Genomic DNA, 22606 nt, shown 5'->3' on the forward strand with positions numbered 1-22606 from the left:
GCCAGCCTTTTGTGCCAGGCCGTCTTGCCAACTATTTACACCAATCATAATTGTTGTCACAGTATAGTTACTAATTAAAATTAAAAAATGTTTGATTGTTGATCTTAATCCTCAGTTTGCTCATGCCATTGAATTGCACTTTTCTACTGCCTTCCAAGCCTGTGTGCCAGGCTTACTTTCAAAATATTTACACCAATCATATTTGTTGTCACAGTATTCTTAATAATTAAAAATTAAAATTTTTGGTAATAGTTGTTCTGAATCCTCAGTTTGCTCGTGCCATTGAATTGCACTTTCCTCCTGCCTTGCAGCCTGCTGTGTGCCAGGCCCACCTAGCCAATTATTGCCAGCAATCATATTTCTTTTAACAGTATTGCAAAAATTGTCAATCATCACTGTTTTGACTGTCAGTATTCAGTCTCCTAGTGTCCTTGAATTGCATTTACCTCCTGCCTGCCAGCCTTTTGTGCCAGGCCGTCTTGCCAACTATTTACACCAATCATAATTGTTGTCACAGTATAGTTACTAATTAAAATTAAAAAATGTTTGATTGTTGATCTTAATCCTCAGTTTGCTCATGCCATTGAATTGCACTTTTCTACTGCCTTCCAAGCCTGTGTGCCAGGCCTACTTTCAAAATATTTACACCAATCATATTTGTTGTCACAGTATTCTTAATAATTAAAAATTAAGATTTTTGGTAATAGTTGTTCTGAATCCTCAGTTTGCTCATGCCATTGAATTGCACTTTCCTCCTGCCTTGCAGCCTGCTGTGTGCCAGGCCCACCTAGCCAATTATTGCCAGAAATCATATTTCTTTTAACAGTATTGCAAAAATTGTCAATCATCACTGTTTTGACTGTCAGTATTCAGTCTCCTAGTGTCCTTGAATTGCATTTACCTCCTGCCTGCCAGCCTTTTGTGCCAGGCCGTCTTGCCAACTATTTACACCAATCATAATTGTTGTCACAGTATAGTTACTAATTAAAATTAAAAAAAATTTGATTGTTGATCTTAATCCTCAGTTTGCTCGTGCCATTGAATTGCACTTTTCTACTGCCTTCCAAGCCTGTGTGCCAGGCCTACTTTCAAAATATTTACACCAATCATATTTGTTAAAAAAATAATTCCAAATCGAAGCAGCAGATAAAAAAATAGCAAATCCTTTATTCCTTTAAAACAATGCAAAGGACATACAGCAACATGGAGGTGATTCAAGCAAAAGAACTCTGACCGGTTTCGGTTATATTGACCGTAATCATAGAATAGCACCTGTTAGGGGGTGCTCCCTTTTATGCTGAACACTCCATATTCATTGGTTAAAAACATTAAGTGTATTGCTAATCACCTTAACCCTATTCATACCAGATTCCCTTTAAACACAGATAGGGAATTGTACAATATAGTGTGTAAATCAATAGATAAATACAAAAGTTACAGACAATAAAGATGAAGAACCAAATGTTGAAAGTACAATCTGAAGAGTTAGCACAAATTAGCAGAATACAAGTTAGAATATATAAAGCTGTAGGGGTTTAGAGTTAGATAAATTAAATTTATACCAGAATGTTTCTGGTATAAATTTAATTTATCTAACTCTAAAGCCCTACAGCTTTAAATATTCTAACTTGTATTCTGCTAATTTGTGCTAACTCTTCAGATTGTACTTTCCACATTTGGTTCTTCATCTTTATTGTCTGTAACTTTTGTATTTATCTATTGATGTACACACTATATTGTACAATTCCCTATCTGTGTTTAAAGGGAATCTGGTATGAATAGGGTTAAGGTGATTAGCAATACACTTAATGTTTTTAACCAATGAATATGGAGTGTTCAGCATAAAAGGGAGCACCCCCTAACAGGTGCTATTCTATGATTACAGTCAATATGACTGAAACCGGTCAGAGTTCTTTTGCTTGAATCACCTCCATGTTGCTGTATGTCCTTTGCATTGTTTTAAAGGAATAAAGAATTTGCTATTTTTTTATCTGCTGCTTCGTTTTGGAATTATTTTTTTGCATTTATAGTGGAATGTAGGGATTCCACTCCTTTACATACGAAGCTTACTACCTGCCTTCTATGGACTATTTCTCCTAATTTGCTTGCTACACTTCAAAGCTCTCTACGCGGTATGCACCCCCAACATCAGATCTGGGATTTCACACGTTTGCTTATAGTATGCTGATACTGTGTTCCACACATGGCTTATTGGATCTGGCAGCTAATTTGTGTGTTTTCTTATTGAGAAGTTATACACACACCTACTGTTTTACTGCCTGGCGTGATTGATACGCCCATCTGCATCGTCCATCTGAATCGTCATCGAGGAAGGACCCTGGTTGCTTTAGGATAGGCTGATCCCTCGCCACGTGGTACGCCACAAGCAGCCTGCATGAGGAAACGGATCACCGCCTCTGCAAAGACGCTGCTTCTGTGAGACAGAGGAAGAGGGATATCGGATATCGGCTTTCAGTGGATCCACACCAGAGGACCGAAGTGGTGAGTGCATACCTGCTGAGCTTGAAGTATATACGAGAACTGTTGCTGTTGTGCTGTGCTAAGTGTTATACTGACTTTGCATCCACAAGTCAGAGGGATTATATGTTTTTCCTGGAATCTATTATATATTTTTTCTACGCTCTAGCAAAGGCTATTTTGATCAGCAATAGAGCTATCTAGGACTTTACTGAGAAAGTGTTTGCAAGCTCTGGTCCTAAAAAGCTAGATCCAGCAACGTTTATAATAACGTATTAAGCCCATAAACACCACTAAATTTCCTTTCTCTTTTTAATCATATTTGTTGTCACAGTATTCTTAATAATTAAAAATTAAAATTTTTGGTAATAGTTGTTCTGAATCCTCAGTTTGCTCGTGCCATTGAATTGCACTTTCCTCCTGCCTTGCAGTTTGCTGTTTGCCAGGCCCGCCTAGCCAATTATTGCCAGCAATCATATTTTTTTTAACAGTATTGCAAAAATTGTCAATCATCACTGTTTTGACTGTCAGTATTCAGTCTCCTAGTGTCCTTGAATTGCATTTACCTCCTGCCTGCCAGCCTTTTGTGCCAGGCCGTCTTGCAAACTATTTACACCAATCATAATTGTTGTCACAGTATAGTTACTAATTAAAATTAAAAGTTTTTTGATTGTTGATCTTAATCCTCAGTTTGCTCGTGCCATTGAATTGAAATTTTCACCTGCCTGCCAGCCTGTGTGCCAGGCCCACCTAGCCAATTATTGCCAGCAATCATATTTCTTTTAACAGTATTGCAAAATTTGTCAATCATCACTGTTTTGACTGTCAATCTGCAGTCTACTAGTGCCCTTGAATTGCATTTTCCTCCTGCCTTCCTGCCTGTGTGCCAGTCCCAACTAGCCAATTAGTGCCACCAATCATATTTATTGTAACAGTATTGGAATTTTTGTTAATCATAACTGTTTTGACTGTGATTCTTCAGTCTCCTAGTGCCATTGAATTGCAGTTTCCTTTCTCCCAGCGTGTGTGCCAGACAGGCCCATTTGCCAACTAGTGCCAAACAATCATATTTGTTGTCACTGTACTTTTAATATTTTAAAAAATTAACAATTTGTGATTTTTAAAACATCTGTCTTTTTTGTTGTTGTCAGTCTCACAGCGTATACTGTGCCCACTTTCACAGTGCCACCACTCAATTGGTGTAATAGTATTTTTAGGGTCCATTTAAAAAAAAATGACAGGCAGAGGCAGGCCACCCCGCAGGTTCCGTGGTCGTGGTCGTGATGCTGTGATTCCTTTAGACCCTACAAATATGCACATTGTTCAGACGCCGGGTGCCAGGGGGGACGCGAAAAGTTCTGAGGAGGACCTAGTTGAATGGCTAACACAGGACACCCAATCTTCTTCAGCTTCTGCTGCTAGTCCTCCTAACCTTGACACACCATCTACGTCCAGCTGTGCTTTGGGCAGGTCTCAAGTGACCAGTGCCACCCCCCGCCTGTCGCCACCACCAACACTAGCACCACAGCTGCTTCACTCGATCTGTCACAGGAGTTATTGACACATTATTTGGAAGAAATGAGTGATGCGCAACCATCATTGACAGAGGATGTAGATAATAGTGATCAGTCTCAGTCAGGCAGCATTACCGACATGGAGGTATGGTGTGATGATGATGATGTTGTACCCACTGCTGCTTCCTTTCTTGATGTGTCAGATACAAGTGAAGCGGTTGATGGTGATGTGTCGGTGGATGTCACGTGGGTGCTTGCTAGAAGAGAAGAAGAAGAGGGGGAAAGTTCAGATGGGGAGACAGAGAGGAGGAGGAGACGATTTGGAAGCATGGGGAGGTCGTGTCAAGGAGCTAGTGGCACAGTCAGACAGCATGCATCGGCACCCGGGGTCAGCCAGACAGCACGCCGACGCCCATCAATGCATGCTGTTGCCACCACCAGAATGCCATCATCGCAGTGCTCAGCAGTGTGGCATTTTTTTTGTGTGTCTGCCGCTGACAACAGCGATGCCATTTGCAACCTGTGCCAAAAGAAACTGAGTCGTGGGAAGTCCAACAGCCACCTAGGTACAACTGCTTTGCGAAGGCACATGGTCTCCCATCACAAAGGCCAATGGGAAGAACACATGAGTAGAAGCAGCACACAAAGTGAAAGTCGCCCTCCTCCTCCTGCTCCAGCATCTTCAGCCACGTCAACCAGTGCTGTCCTCCTTGCCCACTCTCAACCATCCTCCACTGAGTCTCTCTTACGTAGCAGTCCCTGGTCATCTGCCCACAGTCAGGTGTCTGTCAAGGACATGTTTGAGCGTAAGAAGCCAATTTCTCAAAGTCACCCCCTTGCCCGGCGTCTGACAGCTGTCTTGTCTGAACTCTTAGCCCGTCAGCTTTTACCATACAAGCTGGTGGAGTCTGATGCTTTCAAAAAATCTATTGGGACACCGCAGTGGAAGGTACCTGGCAGAAATTTATTTTCACAAAAGGCAATCCCAAACCTGTACTCTGTTGTGAGAAAGGAAGTTATGGCATGTCTCGCACACAGCGTTGGGGCAAGGGTCCATATGACCACAGATAGCTGGTCTGCAAAGCATGGTCAGGGCAGGTATATCACCAACACTGCGCATTAGGTAAACCTGCTGACTTCTGACAAGCATGGAATGCGTGGCTCTGCAGAAGAGTTGGTGACACCGCCACGACTTGCAGGCAGGCCAGCTGCTACCTCCTCTACTCCTCCTACTCCATCCTCTTCCATAACCTCTTCCTCGGCTGAGTCCTCTTCAACTTCTGCATCTTGCTCCACATCTATGGCACCCCCCAGCTCCCCAGGTACTATGCTACATCCTGGGTACGGCAGTGTCACGCTGTCTTGGGGTTGACTTGCCTGAAAGCGGAGAGTCACACCGCACCAGCACTCCTGACCGCCCTGAACGCACAGGTGGATCAGTGGCTGACTCCGCACCAACTGGAGATTGGCAAGGTTGTTTCTGACAATGGAAGTAATTTGGTGGCGGCATTGAAATTGGGCAAGTTGACACATGTGCCATGCATGGCACATGTGTGTAATCTAATTGTACAACGATTTGTCCATACAGAATGTCCTGAAGCAGGCCAGGAAGGTGTGTGGCCATTTCAGGCGTTCCTACACGGCCATGGCGCACTTGTTCGATATCCAGCGTCGAAACAACCTGCCAGTGAGGCGCTTGATTTGCGACAGCCCGACACGGTGGAATTCAACACTCCTAATGTTTGACCGCCTGCTACAACAAGAAAAAGCTGTTAATGAGTATTTGTATGACCGGGGTGCTAGGCCAGCCTCTGGGGAGCTGGGGATATTTTTTCCAAATTACTGGACGCTCATGCGCAATGCCTGTAGGCTCATGCGTCCTTTTGAGGAGGTGACAAACCTTGTCAGTCGCACCGAAGGCACCATCAGCGACATCATACCATTTATTTTCTTCCTGGAGCGTGCCCTGCGAAGAGTGCTGGATCAGGCAGTAGATGAGCGTGAAGAGGAAGAGTTGTGGTGTCCATCACCCCCACAAACAGCCGAATCAGCATCGTTTGCTGGACCTGCGGCAACGCAGGAAGAGGATTGTGAGGAAGAGGAGTCAGAGGAGGAATGTGGCTTTGAGGAGGAGGAGGAGGAATACCAAGCACAACAGGTATCCCAGGGTGCTCGTTGTTGTCACCTCTCTTGTACCCGTGGTGTTGTACGTGGCTGAGGGGAAGAAGATACCCTCAGTGAGATCAGTGAGGAGGAGGAACGGGACATGATTAGCTCGGCATCCCACCTTGTTCAAATGGGTTCTTTCATGCTGTCGTGCCTGTTGAGGGACCCTTGTATAAAAAAGCTGAAGGAGAACGACCTGTACTTTATGGTTATAAAAATAAAAATAAAAAAACTAAGCCGTTATGGCTAAATAAAAATGTGTTAAAAGAAATTAGGAAAAAACGTAGGGCATTTAAATTATTAAAAGAAAATAGTACAGACTCAGCATACAATATTTATAAGGAATGTAACAAAGCATGCAAAAAAGCAATCAAATTAGCCAAAATTGAAAATGAAAAATTAATTGCCAAGGATTCTAAGTCTAACCCTAAAAGGTTCTTTAAGTACATAAATAGCAAAAAGTCTAAGAAGGATAATATAGGTACATTAAAATGTGTGGAGGGTAGCATGATAAATAATGACAGGGAGAAGGCTGAGGTACTAAACCAGTTTTTTTCTTCAGTATACACAAGAGAGGAACCATTGAATGATACTTTGGAACAGAATAGAACATGCCAGTCCATACCACTAACTGGGTTTTGTTTAGAGGATATCAGGAAAAAACTAAAAAATATTAAGGTAAATAAAACTCCAGGCCCAGATGGAATACACCCAAGGGTGTTAAGTGAACTTAGCACTGTTATAGACAAAACTTTACTCTTAATTTTTCAAGACTCATTATCCTCAGGCATGGTACCCCAGGATTGGCGTAAAGCTGATGTGGTGCCACTCTTCAAAAAGGGAAGCAGGGATGATCCAGGAAGCTATAGACCAGTTAGTCTGACATCAATAGTGGGGAAGATATTTGAAGGGATTATAAGGGATTATATTGATGAGCATATTCGTGTAAACAAGATTATGAGTTCTAATCAGCATGGCTTTAGGAGAAATAGATCATGTCAAACTAATCTAATTAGATTCTACGAGGAAGTAAGTAAAAATATAGATAAAGGGGAATCAGTTGATGTGATATACTTAGATTTTGCAAAGGCATTTGATACAGTGCCACATGAGAGATTAATGCACAAAATTAAGGGACTGGGAATAGCTGAAAATGTTAGCTCATGGATAAATAACTGGATAAAAGATAGGGAGCAACGAGTAGCAGTAAATGGATCATACTCAGATTGGACAAAGGTAATCAGTGGCGTCCCCCAGGGATCAGTACTGGGCCCTGTTCTTTTTAATATTTTTATAAATGACTTGGAGCAAGGATTAAATAGCGACATCTCTATTTTTGCAGATGATACTAAGTTAAGTAAGGTCATTAGGTCAGAGCAGGATGAACTCTCTTTGCAAAGGGATTTGCTAAAATTAGAACTATGGGCAAGTGAATGGAAAATGAGATTTAATACGGAAAAATGTAAGGTTCTACATTTTGGAAGTAAAAATAAGCAGGCTATGTATTTTTTAAATGGGACAAGACTTAGCCAAACACAGGAGGAAAGGGATTTGGGAGTAGTAATAGATAACAAGCTAAAGATGAGTGCACAATGCAGGGCAGCGGCTTCAAAGGCTAATAAGATACTAGCATGTATTAAAAGAGGCATTGATTCAAGGGAGGAAAGCATAATTCTGTCATTATATAAAGCCCTGGTAAGACCTCACCTTGAGTTTGGAGTGCAGTTCTGGGGACCGATTGCTAAAAAAGATATTGCAGAACTAGAAAAAGTTCAGAGAAGGGCCACAAAGCTAATAAGGGGATTGGAGAAATTAACCTATGAGGAGAGGCTAGCCAAACTGGGTCTGTTCTCTTTAGAAAAAAGGCGCTTGAGAGGTGACATGATTACTTTATATAAATATATTCAAGGCCCATATACAGAGATGGCAGAAGCTCTTTTTATTCCAAGAAAATTGGTTCTGACAAGAGGTCATAATTTAAGGTTGGAGGAAAGGAGATTTAATCTCCTGCAACGGAAACGTTTTTTCACTGTAAGAGCAATAAAATTGTGGAACTCATTACCAAAGGAGGTAGTGAATGCCAATACCATAGATACATTTAAAAATAGTCTGGATAAATTTCTGTATATAAACAAAATTCATGGATATGATTGCTAGTATTAAATGGGTCACATTTTAATGGGGTTATTTAAGCTTAACTGGAGCTTTTTGTAAGTATTTTAGATTTGTATAGGTTGAACTCGATGGACTTCAGTCTTTTTTCAACCTTATCTACTATGTTACTATGTTACTATGTTACTGGGTGTCCACGCTCCTCGACCCCCGGTATAAGCATAAAGTGCCTGAAATGTTACCAAATTCCCGCAAGTCGGAAAGGATGGAGCATTTTAAGAATAAATTAAAAACTATGCTTTACACAGCGTATAAGGGTGATGTCACAGCACCACGGGAATGTAACAGGGGAAGAGATGAAATTAATCCTCCACCTCCCACGACCACGGCGGCAAGGACAGGACGCTTTCCTGACGTCTTGTTGATGGAGGACATGCGTACCTTTTTAACTCCCATGCACCATCAGAGCCTTTCGGGATCCAGCCTTAGAGAAAGACTCAACCGACAGGTAGCAGACTACCTAGCTTTAACTGCGTATCTCGACACTCTCAGGAGCGATGGACCCCTTGACTTCTCGGTTGCAGGCTGGACTTGTGGCCTGAGCTATCCCAATTTGCAATGGAACTTCTGGCCTGCCCCGCTTCAAGTGTCCTGTCCGAAAGGACTTTCAGTGCAGCAGGAGGTTTTGTCACTGAGAAGAGAAGTCGCCTAGGTCAAAAAAGCCTTGACTATCTCACTTTTATAAAAATGAATGAGGGCTGGATCCTGAAGGGACTGACATTGGGCGATACATTTGAATAAAAAAGGCCTGATGATGAGATGAGCTGGCTTGGGCTACAACTGGTACACAGGCTGGCCTTTTTTTTTTGTTATAAAGCCGGAGGACTTGCTTGACTTATCCGCCAACAACTAGTGTTCAAGCCACAAGCTTTTAGGGCACTTTATAAATGTTTTACAAACATCAATTTTTCTGGCCACTGCTACAGCAGTTGCTACAACAATACCCACATTTTTCAGTCATTTGTACATTCCTAATTTTTCTGGCCTCTGCTGCTGCTCTGTGGGTACAAAACTCAAATAAAAAAAAATAAGGCACATAACACTAGTGATTAAACTGTTACGAATAGTACAACTTACCACACCACTCATATCTGGTGGACCATTAAATTGAACGCAAATTGCCACAAATTTGTAGGAGGAGGACCGAACAAGCATCTTTATCCGTCTCTTGGTTGCTCTAAATTATCTCTGTGTTCCATCCATGCCATACCTGTACTCTATTGTGCAAAAGGGTGCCATATGTGGTGTTTCATGCTGTTGTGCCTGTTGCAGGTCGTGGCCCATGGTATAAAAAGGCTGAAGGAGAACGACCTGTAATGGGTGCCCCAGCAAATTTTTAGAAAATTGTTCCCGATTCCTCTCAATTATCTCCGGGTTTCTAAAATGGATGCCATACCTGTACTCGCTTGTGCAAAAGGATGGCATATGTGGTGGTGTTTCCTGCAGTTGTTTCTGTTGAGGGTGCTGGACCCTCTTATAAAAAGGCTGAAGGAGAACGACCTGGAGTGGGTGTCCAAGCATGGTTTTTGGGGCAATTTCACTTTTCCAAACAATTATCTGTGGGTTTCTAAAATCAATGCCGTACCAGTACTCTATTGTTCAAAAGGATGCCATATGTTCTCTTTCCTGCTGGTATTTTGTTTGAGGGTCCTGGACCCTCTTATAAAAAGGCCTAAGGAGAAAGAGATGTACTGGGTGTCCACTCAATTTTTTTTTCTGTTTCACATTTGCCCAAAATTATCTCTGGGTTTGTAAAATCAATGCTGTACCTGTACTCTATTGTTCAAAAGGATTCCATATGTCCTCTTTCCTGCTGGTGTTTTGTTTGAGGGTCCTGGACCCTCTTATAAAAAGGCCTAAGGAGAAAGAAGTGTACTGGGTGTCCATCGAATCATTTGTTTGATTCAAATTCCCGGTTGCAACAATTTATCAACGCCTTTCCTGTAATCTAATTTTCAAAAGGATGCCATATGTCCTCTTTCCTGCTGCTGGTTTTGTTGAGGGTCCTGGAGCCTCTGCTAAAAAGGCCTAAGGATAAATAAGTGTACTGGGTGTCTAATCAATGTTCTTTTAGATTTCCCGGTTGCAACTAATTATCTCTGTGTTTCTAAAATCAATGCCTTTCCTGTAATCTATTATTCAAAAGGATGCCATATGTCCTCTTTCATTCTGTTGTTTCTGTTGAGGCTCCGGGAGCCTCTTATAAAAAGGCCTAAGGATAAAGAAGTGTACTGGGTGTCCAATCAATGTTTTTTTCTATTTCCCGGTTCATATAAATGATCTCTGGGATTCTAAAATCAATGCCTTAACTGTAATCAATTGTTCACAAGGATGCCATATGTCCTCTTTCAGGCTGTTGTTTCTGTTGAGGCTCCGGGACCCTCTTATAAAAAGGCCTAAGGATAATGAAGTGTGCTGGGTGTCCAATCAATGTTTTTTTTCATTTCACAGTTGCAAAAAAATTATCTATAGCTTTCTAAAATCTATGCCTTACCTGTCATCTATTGTTCAAAAGGATGCCATATGTCCTCTTTCCTGCTGTTGTTTTTGTTGGGGGTCCGGAACACTATTCTAAAAAGGCTGAAGGAGAACGACCTGTACTGTACTGGGTGTCCAATCATGTTTTTGTTTTCAATTTCACGGTTCATAATAAATATCACTGTGTAACTAAAATCAATGCCATACCTGTACTCTGTTGTTCAAAAGGATGGCATATGTGGTGTTTCATTCTGTTGTGGTTGTTGAGGGTCGTGGCCGTGGGACAGCGTATAAACCGGCTGAAGAAGAACAACCTGTACAGCCTTGCTCCTCTTTTTAGGCAGGCCAGCTCTTTGCATACATGCCCACAGACTCTGTAACGCATGCCTCTTTTAGGGAGAGGTGCAGCCATAATGCAGGTTCAGAACCTCTGCCTGCAACTGTTATACTCGATTTTGCGAAAGGAAGTAACCTTACCATGGTTCCCTGCACGCACGTATTGTTGTTAAATTTTGGTGAGGGTAATCATGATGGCCATGTAGACCACCACCGAGAGTCCTGGAAGTAACAGGGATGAGATGAAAGTGCTAAGAATAGTACTACTTAAAACAACCAAGTTAGCCATGGGTGTTAATCCAAGACCACTTGGCTTTATTTTTGTTTTGGGTGCGGCTAATCATGCAGGCCATATAGAGCTGCCTCCATTCGGTGTTGTATCAGCTATTTAACTAATAAGAACAGAACTACAAAAATACAACCAATGAAGGGCCTTATGAAGACAGAGCCAAGGTTGGATTGTAGTATTTGTTTAGGCTAATCATGATGGCCATGTAGACCACCACAGAGAGTCCTGGAAGTAAAAGGGATGAGATGAAAGTGCTAAGAATAGTACTACTTGAAACAACCGAGTTAGCCATGGGTGTTAATCCAAGACCGCTTGGCTTTATTTTTGTTTTGGGTGCGGCTAATCATGCAAGCCATATAGAGCTGCCACCATTCGGTGTTGTATCAGCTATTTAACTAATAAGAACAGAACTACAAAAATACAACCAATGAAGGGCCTTATGAAGACTGAGCCAAGGTTCGATTGTAGTATTTGGTTAGGCTAATCATGATGGCCATGTAGACCACCACCGAGAGTCCTGGAAGTAACAGGGATGAGATGAAAGTGCTAACAATAGTACTACTTGAAACAACCGAGTTAGCCATGGGTGTTAATCCAAGACCGCTTGGCTTTATTTTTGTTTTGGGTGCGGCTAATCATGCAAGCCATATAGAGCTGCCACCATTCAGTGTTGTATCAGCTATTTAACTAATAAGAACAGAACTACAAAAATACAACCAATGAAGGGCCTTATGAAGACTGAGCCAAGGTTGGATTGTAGTATTTGGTTAGGCTAATCATGATGGCCATGTAGACCACCACCGAGAGTCCTGGAAGTAACAGGGATGAGATGAAAGTGCTAAGAATAGTACTACTTGAAACAACCGAGTTAGCCATGGGTGTTAATCCAAGACCGCTTGGCTTTATTTTTGTTTTGGGTGCGGCTAATCATGCAGGCCATATAGAGCTGCCACCATTTGGTGTTGTATCAGCTATAAAAATAATAAGAACTGTACTATCAAAATACAGCCAATGAAGGGCCTATGAAGACTGAGCAAAGGTTGGATTGTAGTATTTTGTTCGGATAATCATGATGGCCATGTAGACCACCCGTAACAGGGATGAAAGTGCTAAGAATAGTACTAATTGAAACAACCGAGTTAGCCATGGGTGTTAGTCTAAGACCACTCGGCTTTTTTTTGGGTTTGGGTGCAGCTAATCATGAAGGCCAGATAGACCTGCCACCATTTGGTGTTGTAACAGGTATTAAACTGCAAAGAACAGTACTACTTAACACAACCTACTTACCATTGGGTCCCAGAGCATATGTTTGGTTATTATATTTTGTAAGGGTAATCATGCAGGCCATATAGACCTCCACCGATAGGGTGAGTATGAGTAACAGCTATTAAAATGCTAAGGACATTACTAATTAACACAACATAGTTACCATGGGTCGCAGACCAAGAGCAGATGTCTTATTATTATATTTTGTATGGGTAATCATCCAGGCCGTATAGACCTCACCAAATATGGGGAGTTACAGAGATTAAAGTGCTAAGAATGGTAGTACTTAAAACACAACCTAGTTAAAATGGGTACCAGACCGCATGTCTTATTATTATATTTTTTCAGGGTAATCAGGCAGGTTATATAGACCACCCCCGATAGGGGGGGGTAACAGGGATTAAAGTGCTAAGAAAAGTACTAATTAACACAAGCTAGTTATCATGGGTCCAACACCGTGTGTCTTGATGTTATACTTTGTCAGGGTAATCATGCAGGCCATATAGACCTCCCTTGATAGGGGGAGTAACAGGGATTACAGCTATAAGAATAGTACTACTTAAACACAACCTAATTACCATGGGTCCAAGACCAGATGTTTTATTATTATACTTTGTCAGGCTAATCATGCAGGCCATATAGAGCTCCAACAAAAGGGGTGGGTGGGTAAGAGGGATTCAAGTGATAAGAAAAGTTTTACTTAACACAACAAAATTACCATGGGTCCCAGACCGCGTGTCTTGTTGTTATACTTTGTCAGGGTAATCATAATCGCCATATAGACCTCCACCAATAGGGGGAGTTACAGGGCTGAAAGTGCGAAGAATAGTACTACTTAACACAACCAAGTTGGGTCCAAGAACGCATGTTTAATTATTAGACTTTATCAGGGTAATTATATATCTAACAAATCTATCGATTTCTCTTCTATCGATTCTATCTAACTATCAATCTATGTATATCTATTTATCCTATCTATCAATCTATCTTCTGTCCGGGATGTTTTGAGACAGCCACTTGTGTTTCTGACAAATTTGAAGTAGGAGGACAGAACAATCATCTTCTTCCATCTCCCGGTTCCACAAATGAAGGCCATATAGACCTCATCTGATAGGGGGAGTAACAGGTTGTAGTAAAATGTTAAGAATATTACTACTTAACACACCACGGGTCACAGACCACATGTCTTATTGTTATACTCTGTCAGGGAAATTATATATATTTCAAATCAATTTATTTATATATCAAATCGATCGAACTATCAAACGTATCGATCAAATGTAGATTGCATCTATTGATCAATGTAATTCGTATCTATAAAATGTATATTACATATTTTGGTTGATGTCATTCGTATCTATAAAATGTATATTGCATCTTTGATTCGATAACATTCGTATCTATCAAATGTATATTGCATCTATTGATCAATGTAATTCGTATCGATCATATGTATATTGCATCGATTGAGCTATGTAATCTATGTATCTATCTATCAAATCTATCTATCTCGTGGTTGTGCAAGTGGACTGTTTGCGGTTGATTGCGGTGCGTAACACTTGGAGTTTGCTCTGTCACTGTGATGCGGCCGTAACCCTTACACTACCTGATAGATACGACATCATAACTGATGTTTTAAAGCACGTTATTGCAAACAATTTGGGAATGTTAGTTGATTTAGGCCCATTATGGGTTAAAAGCAGACTCTGCATAAAATATGTAATTTTCCATGGGAGTTTTTCCATGGATCCCCCTCCAGCATGCCACAGTCCAGGTGTTAGTACCCTTGAAACAACTTTTCCATCACAATTGTGGCCAGAAAGAGTCCTTGTAGGTTTTAAAGTTTGCCTGCCTATTGAAGTCAATTTTAGGTTCGCGACATAACTACATAAGAGGTAGAATTATTGAGTGCAACATTGACACCATAATTGTGTAATTATTTTTTTTATTATCCTGGTAGTCTCCTGTTTACTTTCATATATTACCAACTGGTTTTGTATCTATGGAACATTTTATGTGATTATCGTAAATCAATTATTTTTTACAGACTTTTGTGCCAATATGAAATAGAATGCAAATGTTACTATAATTACAAGTGCGTTTTTGAAAGATTATAGAAGTAGCCTTCAGTTAGGAATACAAGAATGACATACTTATTGAAATCATGTACTATTGAGTTTAGTACTTAAAACTGTATTTAGTAATAATTAAAAAAAATATGCCATTTAATTAATTGTATGTAATATTAAATACTCTCATCTTATTACAATAATTTTACATTACAAATGTTAAATCTGCAATATAACTAAGAAGCCATTTTATATCTCATTTTATAATTTTTTTTTCTATTACATGACATTTTTAGTTATTTTTTTAAATTATTATATATTATTTAATTTTAAAATGTTTTGTTAGTAGCATTGAAAGATGCAATGTGTCTTTTAATTCCTTTTTACTAGTTAAATGTATATAATTTATTTGATTATAAATATAACAACTATTACATTAATATATATATATTTTTTAAGATTTTTCATTTTTTTTAATACAGCACCACCACAACCACGGCCAAGAAGGTCACCTGATGATCTTAGGACATCACAAAGAGCTGGGCCTTCTACATTCACATCAAGCACAAGACCTTCAACAAGTACTGTTCATAGTCAATACATTCGATCAACCTCCATGGCTAGTCACAGTTTGTCTTCGGCTGACACCCTCCCAGACATCAGAACCAGCACTCCAGATACAGAAGTTGGTAGAGGAACAGGTAATAAACCAACCTGAATATCTATATGCAGAATATATTTTTTTTAAGGGAAATACTGTATGTCTCCTAATTATTTTTTATTTTTACAACTCATTTTATAACCCATTCCCCTGTTTTCCATAAACAACACTAGTATATGAAGATAATTTTATACCTCTGTGATAGCTTGTATCCCTTATCTTATTCATTTTACAAACTTTCTCTGTGTTGGCTCATTCATAACTCCACAGGAGTGAGCACATGTTATTAATACTAGCACTGTTGGGCTACAATTACCAATATCTGAATGTGGAAAAAGAGAATAAATGCACTTACTTAATAAATCAACTTTTAAACTTTGCATGTATGTTCATGTCAATTTCAAATCCCTTCTATTCATTTTTTTTAATTAAAAAACATTCTTCCAGACATTTCCTTTTCTTCATGAAAAAAATATTTTTAGATAAGAGGACATTTTTCAATAACAATAGTTTTTGGAAACAATCACCTAGATTACGAGTCTTGCCTTAGGGTTAAAAAGCTGTTTATTTCCTAACGCTGGTATTATGAGTCTTGAAATGACAGGCTCACCGCTCACTTTTTTGGCCAGACTCGTTAATACCGCAAATCCACTTACGTAAATTGCATATCCTATATTTTCATTGGGGCTTGCATAACGCCGGTATTACGAGTCTGCAAAAAAGTGAGCGGTACAGCCTCTCCTGTTAAGACTGATACCGCATTTAAAAGTCAGTAGTTAAGAGTTTTATGGGTTAACGCCGTAACATAAAATGTTTAACTAAAGTGCTAAAAAGTACACTAACACCCATAAACTACCTATTAACCCCTAAACCGTGCCCCCCCCCCTCATCGCAAACACTTAAAAAAAATTTTTTAACCCTTAATCTGCCTAACCGGACATCGCCGACACTATAAAATATTTATAAACCCCTAAACCGCTGCCCTCCTGCATCGCAAACACTAGTTAAATTTTATTAACCCCTAATCTGCCGTCGCTAACATCGCCGACACCTACCTACATTTATTAACCCCTAATCTGCCGCCCCCAACGTTGCCGCAACTATATTAAATGTATTAAGCCCTAAATCTAAGTCTAACCCTAACCCTAACACCCCCCTAACTTAAAGGATTACTTTCTGTTATAATTTTTAAACTAACCTACTAACATATTAAAGTTAATAAACATTAATTAAAACCTACTGACCTATATTTTCTCCAAAACAAAGTTTCATAACGTTCTAAAAGTTATATCTTTTATTTGCCGATGATGTCACGTTATCCTGCCCACTATTTTCAGCGCTGCATGTTTAAAATACTTAAAGCAATAACTTTGTGTTTAAAGCGCCATTTTGAAACCTAGGTATTGTAAACGGATTGGTACAGAGCAAAGGATACCCACGGAGTGGGTTTGGAAAACAAATAAATTTGCAGACAAGATTTCTGACATACGGTAGAGATATGTTAATGAAATGCTATTGATAAAAAGCGTATTTGGGGTAGTTAGTTAGTAACAGGCATAGAAAATATTTACTTACAGTGGCCCTTTAAATATAATTTAAATAAATCTAAATAAAATTACTAAAATTCACTAAATTATTCCTATTTAAAACTAAATACTTACCTATAAAATAAACCCTAAGATAGCTACAATATAACTAATAGTTACATTGTAGCTATCTTAGGTTGTTTTTTTATTTTACAGGCAACTTTGTATTTATTTTAACTAGGTACAATAGTTATTAAATAGTTATTAACGATTTAATAGCTACCTAGTTAAAATAAAGACAAATTTACCTGTAAAATAAATCCTAACCTAAGTTACAATTACACCTAACACTACACTATAACTAAATTAATTACCTAAACTAACTACAATTAAATAAAATTGAAAAAAATATCTAAAGTACGAAAAAATCCCCCACTAAATTACAGAAAAAAGTTTTTTAAACTAATTACACCTAATTAAATCCCCATAACAAAATAAAAAAGCCCCCCAAAATAATAAAAAGCTCTACCCTATACTAAATTACAAATAGCCCTTAAAAGGGCCTTTTGTGGGGCATTGCCTCAAAGTAATAAGCTCTATTACCTGTAAAAATAAATACAATACCCCCCTAAGATTAAAACCCACCACCCACACACCCAACCGTACTCTAAAACCCACCAAATCCCCCCCCTAATAACACCTAACACTAACCCCTTGAAGATCACCCTAACTTGAGAAGTCTTCACCTAGCCGGGCTGAAGTCCTCAACGAAGCCGGGCGAAGTGGTCCTCCAGACGGGCAGAAGTCTTCATCAAAGCTGGCCAGAAGAGGTCCTCCAGATAGGCAGAAGTCTTCATACAGACGGCATCCTCTATCTTCATCCATCCGGCACGGAGCGGGTCCATCTTCAAGACTTCCGACGCAGAGAATTCTATCAGCCAATCGGAATTAAGGTAGAAAAAATCCTATTGGCTGATGCAATCAGCCAATAGGATTGAAGTACACGCTCCACGCCGGATGGATGAAGATAAAAGATGCTGCCTGGATGAAGACTTCTGCCCGTCTGGAGGTCCTCTTCTGGCCGGCTTCGATGAAGACTTCTGCCCATCTCAAGGACCACCTCGCCCGGCTTCGTTGAGGACTTTGGCCTGGCTGGGTGAAGACTTCTCAAGGTAGGGTGATCTTCAAGGGGTTAGTGTTTAGGGGTTTTATTAAGGGGGATTGGGTGGGTTTTAGAGTAGGGTTGGGTGTGTGGGTGGTGGGTTTTAATGTTGGAGGGGTATTGTATTTTTTTTACAGGTAATACTGAAGATTAATTTGGGGCAATGCCCCACAAAAGGCCCTTTTAAGGGCTATTTGTAATTTAGTATAGTGTAGGGCTTTTTATTATTTTGGGGGCTTTTTTATTTTATTACAGGGATTAGATTAGGTGTAATTAGTTTAAAAAACTTGTAATTATTTTATTTTTTTCTGTAATTTAGTGATTTTTTTTTCGTACTTTAGATAATTTTTTTCAATTGTATTTAATTGTAGTTAGTTTAGGTAATTCATTTAATTATAGTGTAGTGTTAGGTGTAATTGTAACTTAGGTTAGGATTTATTTTACAGGTATATTTGTCTTTATTTTAACTAGGTAGCTATTAAATAGCTAATCACTATTTAATAACTATTCAACCTAGTTAAAATAAATAAAAAGTTGCCTGTAAAATAAAAATAAATCCTAAGCTAGCTACAATGTAACTATTAGTTATATTGTAGCTAGTTTAGGGTTTATTTTATAGGTAAGTATTTAGTTTTAAATAGGAATTATTTAGTTAATGATAGTTATTTTATTTAGATTTATTTAAATTATTTTTAAGTTAGGGGGGGTTAGGGTTAGGGTAAGACTTAGGTTTAGGGGTTAATAGCTTTAATATAGTGGTGGCGACTTTGGGGGCGGCAGATTAGGGGTTAATAAGTGTAGGTAGGTTGCAGCGACATTGGGGGTGGCAGATTAGGGGTTAATAAATATAATGTAGGGTTCGGCAATGTTGGGGGCATCAGATTAGGGGTTCATAAGTATAATGTAGGTGGGGCGGTGTCCGGAGCAGCAGATTAGGGGTTAATAATTGTAATATTAGGGGTGTTTAGACTCGGGGTTCATGTTAGGGTGTTAGGTGTAGACATAAAAAGTATTTCCACATAGGAATCAATGGGGCTGCGTTAGGAGCTTTACGCTGTTTTTTTGCAGCTGTTAGGTTTATTTTCAGCCGGCTCTCCCCCATTGATCCCTATGGGAAAATCGTGCACGAGCACGTTTTACCTGCTTACCGCTAACGTAAGCAGCGCTGGTATTGAAGTGAGATGTGGAGCTAAATTTTTTTGCTTCTAACGCTGGGTTTCTAAAGACCCGTAATACCAGCGTTACTGTAGGTGAGCGGTGAGCATAAACTGCTCGTTAGCACCGCACAGCCTTACCAACAAAACTCGTAATCTAGGCGAATGTTATTGCTTTTAGAATGTTCTTTTTTTAATTATGATAGATTTCTTTGAATTCCAAAAATTATTATATTGTCCAAAAAAACTTTGTAAAATTATATGTATAATAACTGTTATTATTAATTTCAGCTGATTTTGGGACGATTTTCAAAAGTATGTATTTAAAGATTTTATTCAATAGCACATTAGTTCAGTCTAATGCTTTTATTTATTTTATATGAAAATAACATTCACCTAGATAAAACCTGGAGTTTTGCGCTAAACAAGGTGCAAAATGAACGCAACAATAGTTGCGTTATTTCACCCCCCATAGCGCTACCATTACAACTTTCTGAAAATCCTCCTTGTGCGTACGATATGTGGCGTTAAGCTCCGTGGCGCACAAAAGCAAAGGGCTAAAAATATGTGTTTGTGCATGCTTTCCCCCATAGACATAAATGGGGAGATAGTGTTATTAATTCCTATTCCTCCGCTCCCCGACATCGCCGCCACTATAATAAGCTATTAACCCCTATTCCCCCACACCCCGACATTGCTGGCCCTAAAAAAAGTTATTAACCCTATTACCCCGCACCCTGACATCGCCACCACTATAATAAAGCTATTAACCCCTATTATGCCGCTCCCCGACATCACCGCCATTAATAAAAGTTATTAACCCCTTTTCCGACACTCCCCGATATCGCTGCCACTATAATAAAGTTATTAAACCCTATTCCACCGCTAACCAACATCGGCACCACTAAATTAAATTATTAACCCCTATTCCGCCACACCCCGACATCGCAGACACTATAATAAAGCTATTAACCCCTATTTTGCTGCTCCCGACATTGCCATCACTAATAAAAAGTTATTAACCCCTATTCCGCCGCTCCTCAACATCGCCAGCACTATAATAAAGTTATTAACCCCTATTCCCCCGTACCCCGACATCGCCGCCACTTAAAGTTATTAACCCCTATTCCCCCACACCCCGACATCGCCGCCACTATAATAAAGCTATTAACCCTTATTCCGCCTCTCACCGACATCGCCGCCACTAAATAAAGTTATTAACCGCTAAACCTCCAGCCCCCCACATTGCAAAACACTAAATTAAACTATTAATCCCTAAATCTAACATCCCAATAACTCTAAATTAAAATTACAATATGACTATATTTAAATAACTAAAAACTTACCTGTGAAATAAAAATAAACCTAACATTAAACTATAACTAAACCTAACCTTAATATTCTAATAAAATTAAAAAAACTACCAATTAAAATATCTAAATTACAAATGAAAAAAACCCTAACACTACGAAAAAAATCAAAAAAATCTAAATTACAACTAAAAAAAACTAAATCCTACGAAAAATTTAAAAACACTAAGATTACAAAAAATAAACAAAATTATCAAAAATAAAAACAATTACACATAATCTAATAGCCCCATAAAAATAAAAAAGCCCGCCAAAATAAAAACACCCCCTAGCCTACAATAAGCTACCAATAGCCCTTAAAAGGGGCCTTTGTAGGGCATTGACCTAAAGAAATCATCTCTTTTACCTGTAAAAAAATACAAAGTCCCCCCAACAGTAAAACCCACCACCCAACCAACCCCCCAAAATAAAAAACCTAATTAAAAAAAAAAACTAACCTACCATTGCCCTAAAGGGGCATTTGTATGGCCGTTGCCCTTAAAAGGGCATGTAGCTCTTTTGCATTTCTCTTAAAAGGGTATTCAGCTCTTTTCCAAGTGCCCATCCCTAATCTAAAAAAAAAAACATCCAAAAAAACACTAACCCCTGAATATCTACTCATGGTTTCTAAAATCCAGACATTCATCTCCATCCAGGCTGCAAGGTCTTCATCCATCCTGGGGGCGTTTTCTATCTTCATCCCGGTGGCGAGGAGTGGAGCCATCCTGGAAGCTGATCCCATTCTGCACGGAGCGTCCTCTTCATACGGTTGCCGCCGTACACTGAAGTTGAATGCAAGGTAGCCATTTCAAAATGGTGTCCCTTGCATTCCTATTGGCTGATTTGATTCTTTAAATTTAAATCAGCCAATAGGATGAGAGCTTCAGCTGTTTAAATCAGCCAATAGAATTTCAGTAGCTCGCATCCTATGGGCTGTTTTGAACAGCCAATAGGATTTCAGAAGCTCTCATCCTATTGGCTGATTTGAATTTAAAGAATCAAATCAGCCAATAGGAATGCATGGGACGCCATTTTTAAATGGCTACCTTACATTCAACTTCAGTGTACGGTGGTGTACATTCAACTTCAGTGTACATTCAACTTCAGTTCTCTGGACAGAGAACTGAAATTTTCCAGTAAACACAGTTGCTGCTGTTGTGAGGAGCTTGAGAACATTATGTTTAGAGGGATTGTGAAATACTATAGTAATAGGCATTACAAATTCATACCCTACAATAAATGCAAGCATGTCATCAGTCATGCTGTGTGATCACCCTGCACTGTATGTAACACATGTTGCTTAAATTTCTATCCGCTAGATTTAGGGCCCGATATAAATTGTCGCCCGTAAAAGCCGGCGATGCCAATATTTGCGCGGGTTTGGTATCCTATATACGGCGTAACTTAGAAGTTACGCGCGTATATTTCTGCCTTCGCCTGTCGTTTTCTGGCCCATAGACTGACATACAAAACACGTGCAGTTTGGTATCCAATATATGGCGTAAGGACTTACGTGTGCAGATTTCAGAAAATCTACTCCATTCTCATCTCGCCACAAATTTCAGCCGCAGGAACCCTTGCACTGACTTAGAAACCAACGTAACTCTCTGGAGGCCTAACAAGTGCATGCTTAACAACATACATATCAGCAGCTTGATCACAAATAGTTAACCTATTCAAAGCATTTACTATTCCTGCCCCTGCAAGTTTGTCAAACCAATCACAAAGGGGTCATCATGGGGCACAAGGGGGTGCATAATGGGGCACAAAGGGTCATCATGGGGCACAAGGGGTGCATCATGGGGCACAAGGGGTCATCATGGGGCACAAGGGTTGCTGGAAGCCCTACAATCCCCTGTTGTTCTGTCTACGCATGCTGATTCTATAGTTACTGCTGAGGTCCATGGTGATGGTGCTGCCCCTGCTGCAGCTGGTCATCAAATTACATACTGCAGAGTTCCACTGCATGTAAGTGAAACTACTACA

This window comes from Bombina bombina, chromosome 3 (genome assembly GCF_027579735.1).
Source record: "Bombina bombina isolate aBomBom1 chromosome 3, aBomBom1.pri, whole genome shotgun sequence".
In the NCBI taxonomy this organism is placed as follows: domain Eukaryota; kingdom Metazoa; phylum Chordata; class Amphibia; order Anura; family Bombinatoridae; genus Bombina; species Bombina bombina.